Below are 10,649 nucleotides of genomic sequence, written 5' to 3'. Positions count from 1 at the left end.
TTAGAAATCTCAGGGCCTGCTGTAGCTGAGCAAACCAAGCTGCCAGAGTAACTGTGAGAAGCTCCCACGGCAATGACTCCCACATCACCCAATTAAGGAACTCAGAAAATATTGTTATCAGCAGCTGGCCTCAAGGACTAGGTCTACGCGACCGTTAAGCACAAAGGGGGTTGTTTTCCTAACTTCTAATCAAAAGGTGGTGTTATTTTCTTAACAGTTTGTCTGGGTGCTTTTGACCAATAATCTTGTGTGAAACACTGTCCACCCCTGTAAAATTCACTATAAGAGTTGGGCTATTCGGGCAATAAAATGGTGAAGCATGATCTGACTCTACTGGTGTCTGTCGTGCTTTCGTCCGTGCTTCGTAACAATGCTGCATGTTGTGCCAATATCAGATTTTCTTTTTGTTGTTATTGGTGTTGTTAGAGATGGACCCAGCCTAGTTTTACTGTTGACACAATTCAGGTTACATCTATTAATTTCTGCAGAAAGAACTGACTAAATTCTTCTCGTCACTTTTTGGCATTGGTAAGATCTAAAACCATGTCACTCGCACAAAAAGGAGGAGTTGTAGCAGCATTCACAACACATTCTTACTCTCTAATAGCTTGTCATCCAAATAACTTAAGGCATTCCACTTAACTGTGCTTGATTTTGAGCACAAATACTTTAGGGATGACCCATGGGAGAGAAATATTAAAGACCATATCTCTGTATTAATGCAGAAAATCAAGAAAGCAACTTTGGCTTTTATTTGCTGTGAAAATGAGCAACATTATAAGAGTAACAAAAACATAGGCCTTGGCTGTTATGGGCTTGTTGATCTGCTTGTGTCAATGCCATGACACTGGTATATATGATCAGACTATCAAGGCCTAATTAGGGAGCCCTTGTAATAAATGGCTAAGTCCCAAATAGGGTTACAATCAAAGTTTACAATTTATTAAACAAATAGAGGTAAGCAAACAGCGCTGGGTGCGACGGGAGTCTCTGCTCCACCAAGACGCACACCAGTTACATCAGGCGGCTGTTTTTTATGCTCCTAGGCTAATACATATTCATCACCACTTTTTGGAAAAGGCAGGGTTATTATAATTAGTTTTCCGGGACCCGAACCATCCCATGGACGCATGCGTATCAGTCTCTGGTGGTCCCTCTGGGGGTCGCTCGTACTGAAGGCTCGTAGTCTTCCTCCCAGGCTTTGTCCTTCGGTCATTCTTCAGCTTCCCCCCTCTCCTTATTTAGTAGTCTCTGGTCTGGATGTCAGAAAGTTGTGTCTCATGCAATAGTCAGCAGTTATCTCAAAAAACTCCCCCCTATTCTCTTATCTCCTAGACCCAAGTCTCAAGGTTTACCCTTCAAACCCTCTATCGACACAAACTGCTAGACTATTCTTTTCCAAGATACAAGAACTATATACACTAACCACTCTGTTTCTCTTGGACTTGTGGCTATTTATACAAGGGTATGTAAGACAGAAGGTCACATTTCATTATGAGGCCCTAGCATTGTTCCATATTGACACGAATCAGATGAATATATTGCACACCCTCACAACTTTTCTTGAGTATAATTCTTGTCGTCTTACATAAGGAAAAGGATACAGGGCTCCTTTGCAGCAGTAGTCAAGTTAGCCTTAAGAGTAGATTATAGGTCATTGGTCTTAATTCTCAAGCTAACATTACATATTAGTAACTAATGGAAGTTATGTTTAGAGTTTCCATTTATCTAACTGGCAGTAGTTAGGCATCTCCAGATATCAGAGGGGCCTTTGTTGCTACTGAATTAGATACCTCTGATGATGGAGTGAGCTAATTTTGGAAACTGTCTTTCTTACCCCTTCACAGGTAGCAGGCTTGCAGTGCCATATGTAACTATGCCTTCACTGTTTGTTCAAATACACTGGGTTTCAAGCTTGGGAGGTGATTAGTGCAAAATCATAGAATCATAGAATCTTTTAGGTTGGAAAAGACCCATAAGATCATCAAGTCCAAACACCACCTAACATTACCACGTCCACTGCTAAACCATGGCCCTAAGCACTATATCCACGTCTCTTAAATAACTCCAGGGATGGTGACTCTACCACTTCCCTGGGCAGCCTGTTCCAATGCCTAAGCACCCTTTCTGTGAAGAAATTCTTCCTGATATCCAGTCTAAATCCCTGGACATATTTAAGGGGACATTATTGCAGATTCCTTTTTTTCTTTTAAAGTAGTTGGCAACTGATCAGTGTTCTTCCAGATGATCTATTCATCATATTATTTGTTGGCTCTGTGGAGTAATTGCCTAAAGTAACTAGGAAAATTAAACTACCGTTCACATTTTAAAGAAAATGTACAGCACTGAAGAAGCTTTCAGGATGGAACGTAGCTGTATTAACTAAGCATTCCCTAGGCGTCAAACCATAAATGCTATTGCACTGGGGGAACCTGGTGTGCTGACTCTAAGGAACAGTACAGAGTGTAGAGCGGAGTGGAGACACCACAGCTAGGCTCTGTGGCAAGATGGGGACTCAATTGTTCTTGTGCACAAGACCAATAAGCTGCACTTTTGCCACCCTGAGCCAAAGAACTGTCATGTTTTTGACAAAATGCTGTACTCTAGTGTACTTTTGATCAATTTAATATCATTATTATACCAAAACACACCTCCATCCCAAAAGCTACTTGCCTCCAAGATGCAACCACCCCTCACTGAGCACACACTGAATTTCTTGGAGCCTATATCTTTAAACAGAGATGGGAAAATATTTCACCAATCATAACTAGGATATGCTTGACTAGAGTCACTCAAGCTCCACCTAAAAGATAGAAAATAATATGCATTGGCTTAAGAGAAAGGGGATGTTATGGAAGATACCATCATGAAGGATACCTTTTGACTTCTGGGATCAGTCAATGGGCTGAGCCTCTCTTCTCCCCATTGGGAGACAATGACATTGGGAGACAGTTTGAACAACTGGTTATACCAGGTGTCTTCGCGGAAACTTAGAAATCTCTAGAGTCTTTGTGCCTTTAAAGCATCAATAGCCAGGCTGTGTACCTGTGTATTTCATGCATGCATGCTAGCTTGCTTTTGCAGACAGTGAATTTATCACCAGCAATCCAAAGAACCTGTGTACCTGTTGCTATAATAAATTGCACTTAATCGCATTGTTCCTAGGCGCGATAGTTCTCATTGAATGCGACTAGAGTGAGGGTGTGCTACATTATCAGTGAATCTGTGACTGTGATAGTTCACTTCCCTGAATCCGATTGGACCCATATCGGTTAATACATTATTGGTGAATCTGTGACCGTGATAGTTCAGTACCCTGAATCCGACCAGACCCATAGCAGTTAATCAGCTACATCCCTTAACGCGATAGAGAAATTGGTGAGGTCAGCAGGACTGCTATGGATAAACTCCTGCAAAAATGCAAATGTGTCCCTTCACAGGTGAGGTAGGAGTGGGTCCAAAAATTTTGGAAAAATGAGGAGAAAGTGGTAGAAAGCATTAAGCAGTGACAGGCTGCACAAACGATTGGAGTAAGAAAAGGTAAAGGTGTAATCTGTGCAGTATTAGATGCCTGTTTGTCTTGTGCTCAGCAAGAAGCTAAGGAAACTCCTGCTCCCAAGCTAATTTCTGATGTGGTAATATACAGATTTAAAACTGGAAAATAAGGTGTTAAAATCATCAGCCTTTGAAAGGGAGATGGGAAAAAATATTAGGAATCAGAGTGGATAAACTTATTAATGAAAATGATAACCTTTTGAATGAGAGTAACAAACTTGTGAATGAGAAAAACAAACTTTTGAATGAAAATGATAAGATGTTAAAGGAGAATAATCATCTTAATTACTGGAGAGGTTTAATCACCTGTTAAATAAAATACAGCCTTCTGCTCCAGTTAAGCAGGTTCGTAGATTGAAGCATAGTGCATACCCTGAAAGCTGGGATGGTGATATTTGGCTTGACAGTGATGATAAGGTCAAAGACCTACTGATTCTGAACCTCAGCCTTTTTCCTTGAGACCTTTGGTTAAGACTGAGACCACTGTTGATGATGAAGATGAAATCTGCACTACTGTGCGAACAATCCCATGGTCACAGAATCACAGAATCACAGAATTTCTAGGTTGGAAGAGACCTCAAGATCATCGAGTCCAACCTCTGACCTAACACTAACAGTCCCTACTAAACCATATCCCTAAGCTCTACATCTAAACGTCTTTTAAAGACTTCCAGGGATGGTGACTCCACCACCTCCCTGGGCAGCCCGTTCCAGTGCCTAACAACCCTTTCAGTAAAGAAGTTCTTCCTAACATCTAACCTAAAACTCCCCTGGCGCAACTTAAGCCCATTCCCCCTCGTCCTGTCACCAGGCACGTGGGAGAACAGGCCATACCCCACCTCGCTACAGCTTCCTTTGAGGTATCTGTAGAGAGCAATAAGGTCGCCCCTGAGCCTCCTCTTCTCAGGGCTGAACAAGCCCAGCTCCCTCAGCCGCTCCTCTTAGGACTTGTTCTCCAGGCCCCTCACCAGCTTCGTCGCCCTTCTCTGGACCCGCTCAAGCACCTCGATGTCCTTCTTGTAGCGAGGGGCCCAAAACTGAACACAGTACTCGAGGTGCGGCCTCACCAGAGCCGAGTACAGGGGGACGATCACCTCCCTAGCCCTGCTGGTCACACTGTTTCTGACTGATACAAGCCAGTATGCCGTTGGCCTTCTTGGCCACCTGAGCACACTGCTGGTTCATATTCAGCCGACTATCCACCATCACTCCCAGGTCCTTCTCTGTCTGGCAGCTCTCCAAGCACTCATCTCCCAGCCTGTAGCTCTGCTTGGGGTTGTTGCGCCCCAGGTGCAGGACCCGGCACTTGGCCTTGTTGAACGTCATGCAGTTGACCTCAGCCCATCGGTCCATCCTATCCAGATCCTCCTGCAGAGCTTTCCTACCCTCGAGCAGATCGACACATGCGCATAGCTTGGTGTCATCTGCAAACTTACTGAGGGTGCACTCAATGCCCTCGTCCAGATCATTGATGAAGATATTAAAGAGGACCGGCCCCAGCACCGAGCCCTGGGGGACGCCACTAGTGACCGGCCTCCAACTGGACTTGACTCCATTTACCACGACTCTTTGGGCCCGGCTATCCAGCCAGTTTTTAACCCAACAAAGCATGCGCCAGTCCAAGTCAAGAGCAGTCAGTTTCTTGAGGAGAATGCTGTGGGAGACGGTGTCAAATGCCTTGCTGAAGTCAAGGTAGACCACATCCACAGCCTTTCCCTCATCCACCCAGCGCGTCACTTTGTCATAGAAGGAGATCAGGTTCGTCAAGCAGGATCTGCCTTCCATAAACCCATGCTGACTGGGCCTGATCGCCTGCTTGCCCTGAAAGTGCCGCAAGATGACTCTCAAGAGGATCTGCTCCATGAGTTTCCCTGGCACTGAGGTCAAACTGACCGGCCTGTAGTTCCCCGGGTCTGCCCTCCGGCCCTTCTTGTAGATGGGCGTCACATTTGCTAGCCGCCAGTCAGCTGGGACCTCCCCCAATAGCCAGGACTGCTGATAAATGATGGATAGGGGCTTGACCAGCTCCTCTGCCAGTTCTCTCAGTACCCTTGGGTGGATCCCATCCGGCCCTATCGATTTCTGCACATCCAAGTGCCGTAGCAGGTCACCAACCAGTTCTTTGTGGATAGTGAGGGCCACATCCTGCTCCCCATCCCCTTCCACCAGCTCAGGGTACTGGGTATCCAGAGAACAACCGGTATTGCCGCTAAAGACGGAGGCAAAGAAGGCATTAAGCACCTCCGCCTTTTCCTCATCTCTAGTAACTAAGTTTCCCCCCGCATCCAGTAAAGGATGGAGATTCTCCTTAGTCCTCCTTTTTGTATTGATGTATTTATAAAAACGTTTTTTGTTATCTTTAACGGCAGTAGCCAGATTGAGCTCCAGATGAGCTTTGGCCTTCCTAATTTTGTCCCTGCACAGCCTCACAACATCCTTATAGTCCTCCCTAGTGGCCTGCCCACTTTTCCAAAGATTATAAACCCTCTTTTTTCTCCTAAGCTCAAGCCACAGTTCTCTGTTGAGCCAGGCTGGTCTTCTTCCCCGCCAGCTCATCTTAGGGCATGTGGGGACAGACCGTTCCTGCACCATTAAGATTTCCCTCTTGAAGAGCGCCCAGCCTTCCTGGACCCCTCTGCCCTTCAGAACCACCTCCCAAGGGACTCCACCAACTAGTGTCCTGAGCAGCCCAAAGTCAGCCCTCCGAAAGTCCAATACAGCGGTTTTACTGGTCCCCTTCCTGGCTTTGCCAAGAATAGTGAACTCCACCATTTCGTGGTCACTCTGCCCAAGACAGCTCCCGACAATCACATCCTCCACCAGTCCTTCTCTGTTTGTGAAGAGAAGGTCTAGCAGGGCACCACCCCTGGTAGGTTCACTAATCAGCTGCGTCAGGAAGCTATCTTCCATGCTCTCCAGTAACCTCCTAGACTGCTTTCTCTGGGCTGTGTTGTGCTTCCAGGATATGTCAGGGAAGTTGAAGTCCCCCACGAGTACAAGCGCTGAAGATTTCGCAACTTCTGTCAGCTGCCTGTAGAACTCCTCATCCATCTCCTCATCCTGGTTCGGCGGTCTATAGCAGACCCTGACCAGGACACTAGCCTTGTTGTCCCTGCCGATCCTAACCCAAAGGGACTCGACCTTGTCATTCCTAGCCTCGAGTTCTACAACATCGAAAGACTCTCTAATATAGAGAGCCACACCGCCACCCCTTCTGTGCTGCCTGTCCCTTCTGAAGAGCTTATAGCCAGACATTGCAGCACTCCAGTCATGAGACTGGTCCCACCACGTCTCCGTGACGGCAACCAAGTCGTAGCCTGCCTGCTGCACGATGGCTTCCAGCTCCTCTTGTTTGTTACCCATACTGCGTGCATTGGTGTAGATGCACTTCAGCTGGGCCTTTACCTTATCCTCCGGCCTTGCCATTGTTCCCCCTGGCACAGCCCCAACAATCCTTGCTTCAGCCCCAACCCCCTTCTTACCTAGTTTAAAGCCCTCTCAATGAGCCCCGCCAGCTCCTGGCCCAGGATCCTTTTTCCCCTAAAAGATAGGGACCCGTCTGTGGCCATCAGGCCAGGTGCCGAGTAAAGTGCCCCATGGTCGAAAAACCCAAGATTTCTGCTTTGGCACCAGCCCCAGAGCCACGTGTTTAACAAGTGGGCTTTCCACATCCTCTCTGTACCCCTCCCTGCCGCCGTAGGGATGGACGAAAACACCACCTGCACTCCCGCTCCATCCACTAACCGTCCCAGCCCCCTAAAGTCTCTTTTGATTGCCTTCAGACTTCTCTCTTCAATGTTGTCACTGCCCGCCTGGACTATCAGAAGAGGATAATAATCAGAGGGGCGTACCAGGTTGGGAAGCTTCCTGGCAACGTCCCTGACCCTGGCCCCAGGGAGGCAGCAGACTTCCCTACGGGTAGGGTCAGGCCGACAAATAGGGCCCTCTGTTCCCCTAAGGATAGAGTCTCCCACAACAATAACCCTCCTGTCTTTCTTGATGGAGGCAGTCCTGAGGTGTGGAGTTGACCTCCTCGCCCTAGGCATCCTCCTGGGAACACTTGCTACCTCTTCCTCAGTTACTGGTCTGTCAAGCTCCAGGGCCTCAAACCTGTTGCGTAAGGGCACCTGGGAAGGTGGGGCCGGAAGGGGAGGGCATCGCCTGCGATGTCGAGCAGGGACCTGTCTCCATTCCTCCTCAACTCCCAGATCCCCTCCCTCTGCCCAACGGCAACAGGGCAGGAGGTCCACCCCCATTTGGGGTGTCTCACCTCAATACCTCTCCTTGAGGCCCTGCAGGGAGTTACTCCACAAGTCTACCTCCCGCTCGCACTCCCTGATGGTCCTCAACCTCTCCACCTCCTCCTTGAGCTCCGCCACCATGCAGATCAGGTCATCCACCTGCTCGCACCTGCCGCACGCAGTGTCTCTGCCTCCCGCCGATGGCAGCAGCAGGCTCTGACACTCCCTGCATCTGGTGACCTGAACTGCTACATTTTTTAACGGGTAGTCGGTCTGGGTGTGTACCGACTTCCTGGAGAGTCAGTAGCAGAGCTGATTTAAATACAGGAGACGTTCTCAAGGCGGTCAGGAGAATAGGAAGTTGAGTATCTGTGGTGAGTTTCTCTTGAAAGAGGAGTTTGAATTACACTGAGTGAGGAAGAAGCAAGAGGCTTTTGGGGACCTGGAGTATTTTTAACCACCACACCAGAAGACCATAATTACTCTATAACTGCACAGGCTGCATACTGGGCAGGTGGTATAGATCCCCAAGAGAGAGGGGAACCACTGGAAATTAGAGCAAAAGATATTCTGACCTGGCTGTAGCAGTAGAGACAGCAACCTGCATTCAGGCATTATATGAAAGAGATGAATTTGGGAAATTCCCGATGTTAGCTCCTATTGACCCAGCTCAATTAACCCCTCTCATCCATGGACTCCCTGATTGTCTTAAGATGTTTGTACCAAATACCCAGGATCGCATACAAGCTGATTGTAGGGATGGTGACTGCAGTCATAGATGAAATCTATGCTCCCCCATTCCCACATGGAGTGAATTTGTTCATGACATAAATAAGTATGAATGCCAGAAAATGAGAAGAAATATGCCCCGTTCACTGATGGGTCCTGTCGTATTGTGGAAAAGCATCGGAGATGGAAGGCTGCTGTATGGAGTCCTACATGACGAGTTGCAGAAGCTGCTGAGGGAGAAGGTGAATCGAGTCAGTTTGCAGAAGTGAAAGCCATTCAGCTGGCTTTAGACATTGCTGAAAGAGAAAAGTGGCCAGTTCTCTATCTCTATACTGATTCATGGATGGGACGAAATGCCCTGTGGGGGTGGTTACAGCAATGGAAGCAGAGCAACTGGCAGCGCAGGGGCAAACCCATCTGGGCTGCTGCATTGTGGCAAGATATTGCTGCTCGGATAGAGAACCTGGCTGTAAAAGCATGCCACATAGATGCTCAGGCACCCAAGAATCGGGCTACTGAAGAACATCAAAACAACCAGCAGGTGGATCAGGCTGCTAAGACTGAAGTGGTTCAGGTGGACCTGGACTGGCAACATAAGGGTGAATTATTTATAGCTCAATGGGCCCATGACACCTCAGGCCATCAAGGCAGAGATGAAACGTACAGATGGGCTCGTGATCGAGGGGTGGATCTGACCATAGACACTATTGCACAGGTTATTCATGACTGTGAAACATGTGCTGCAATCAAGCAAGCCAAACAGTCAAAGCCTCTTTGACATGGAGGACAATGGCTGAAATATAAATATGGAGAGGCCTGGCAGATTGATTACATCGCACTCCCTCAAACTTGCAACAGCAAGCACCATGTACTTAACAATGGTGGAAGTAACCACCGAATAGCTGGAAACATATCCTGTGCCCCATGCCACTGCCCGGAACACTATCCTGGGCCTTGAAAAGCAAGTCCTATGGCAACATGGCACCCCAGAAAGGATTGAGTCAGACAATGGGACTCATTTCCAAAACAACCTTATAGACATTTGGGCCAAAGAGCGTGGTATTGAGTGGGTATATCACATCCCCTATCATGCACCAGCCTCCAGGAAAGTTAAACGATACAATGGACTGTTAAAGTCTACACTGAAAGCAATGGGTGCTGGGACATTCAAAAATTGGGATTGGCAAAGGCCACCTCGTTAGTCAATACTAGGGGATCTGCCAACCAAGCTGGACCTGCCCAATCAAACCTGTTACGTACAGTCGAAGGAGATAAAGTTCCTGTAGTGAATGTGAGAAGCATACTGGGGAAGACAGTCTGGTCTATTCCTGCCTCAGGAAAAGGTAAGCCCATTCGTGGGATTGCTTTTGCTCGGGGATCTGGATGCACTTGGTGGGTAACGCAGAAGGATGTTATTGTGGTTTTACTTGGGCGGGCAGCCGAGTTCTACCATGGCAGCTTTCTCACTCCCCTTCCCCAAAGAGGAAGGGGGAGAAAATACAATACAAAGAGTTCAAAGTCTGAGATACAGATGATTTAATTAAATGGAAAAGGGAAAAAAAAAAAAAAAAAGGCCATCCAGAAGCACAGAGAGAGAAAAGCAGTTACTCTCTACTTCCCATCAATAAGCAATATTCGGCCACATCCTCGGAAGCAGGGCCTCAATACGTATAGTGGTTATCTGGGAGGACAGATGCTTCCATAAAAGGACACCCCAACCCCCTTCCCCTTTCACACCTTTTATTGCTGAGTGTGACATCATATGGCATGGAATATCCCTTTGGTCAGTTTAGGTCAGCTGCCCTGGTGAAGTCCCCTCTCCATCATTTGCACACCCCCAGCCTGCTCGCTCTTGGGGGTTTGGAGGGAGTCCTGATGCTGTGCCAATATTGTGCAACAATAGACAAAGCACTGGTGTGATACCACTGCTGTTCTAGCTACATGTGCAGAACACAGCACTATATGGGCTGCTGCAGGGAAAGTTAACTCCATCCCAGCCAGACCCAGCACAGATGGGGAGGTCCAATGGGATTTAATGTTGGGTGAGAATAACCCATGAGTTGAATTGTATCATGTTAATTACTATAGAATAATGTGTGTCATCACTGCTATGGTTTATATATG

The sequence above is a fragment of the Anas acuta genome, chromosome W (genome assembly GCF_963932015.1).
Source record: "Anas acuta chromosome W, bAnaAcu1.1, whole genome shotgun sequence".
NCBI classification, from domain to species: domain Eukaryota; kingdom Metazoa; phylum Chordata; class Aves; order Anseriformes; family Anatidae; genus Anas; species Anas acuta.
This window is presented reverse-complemented; position numbering follows the sequence as displayed.